Source organism: Atta colombica, unplaced genomic scaffold (genome assembly GCF_001594045.1).
Source record: "Atta colombica isolate Treedump-2 unplaced genomic scaffold, Acol1.0 scaffold153, whole genome shotgun sequence".
In the NCBI taxonomy this organism is placed as follows: domain Eukaryota; kingdom Metazoa; phylum Arthropoda; class Insecta; order Hymenoptera; family Formicidae; genus Atta; species Atta colombica.
In genome coordinates this window covers 1244298-1245192 of record NW_017259243.1, presented here as the reverse complement: position 1 = coordinate 1245192, position 895 = coordinate 1244298, and the positions used below count along the sequence as shown (strand labels likewise).

General features: G+C 22.9%; 1 protein-coding gene across 1 annotated transcript in view; it reads left to right on the top strand.

Annotated features, from left to right (window-relative positions):
• The window catches only part of LOC108685513 (receptor-type guanylate cyclase Gyc76C-like), a 103590-nt gene that overhangs the window by 93770 nt on the left and 8925 nt on the right, over positions 1 to 895 (top strand). The window lies entirely within an intron of this gene.

Sequence of the window (895 nt, the reverse complement as noted above, 5' to 3'; positions counted from 1 at the left end):
TACATTTTACAATATAAATACATAAATTTTATATTTATAGTATTTATAAGAAGTATTGCATCACTTATTAGAAACAGGGAAATCGTTAAATAAAGAAAGACGTACATTTTATCAAATTTTATTACTGTTTTAATACTGTTATTTTATGCTTTGATATTGTTAAAATTTAAAAAATTTTAAATTAAAATTAGCAATGAAATTTTAAATATTAGTAGCTTTTATTTGCTTTCAATATTGCATATTCTGGCGTTCTTAACACGCTCAAGTATATCATCAATTGTTTTTCAATTTATTATTTAAAAACATATAATTTTTTGAAAGAAAGTAAGTAGAATCCAAACAAATATTAAACGGAATACATATATAAACGTATTATATAGTTTATTATGACAGTGTTTCTAAAAAATAAGGATACACACAACGCGCTTTTTTATTGCGAGTTTTCGATGGAATTGCATATTTACAGATTCGTAAAAAATAAACAATTCACATTTTTTCGTCGCTGGGATATAAAAATACCTCAGATGATTCTGTTAATAGCAGTTTTTTTTTTAAGTTGTCGATGATATTTGACTAATGACACAAACATGATTATAGAGAGGGGAGATGAATAATACATTTGCATGACATATGTTGCTGACGTTTATAGATAAAAAATATTTATAAACTAACGTTATTATTTTAAAAAATATTGATAATAATGATACATTTCAAATTGTATTAAAACAAGCATTTTAATAACTGTGTATTAGTAATTTTTTAAGCCGAATAATAGACAATATGCATTTTTTTTTAAGTTGGACTTTATACATATAAACAACTTGAAAGAAAGTGAACTTAATGATTTACTTACATTTTCTATTTTGTTTTGAAGGGTGATGCAATATTTTTAACC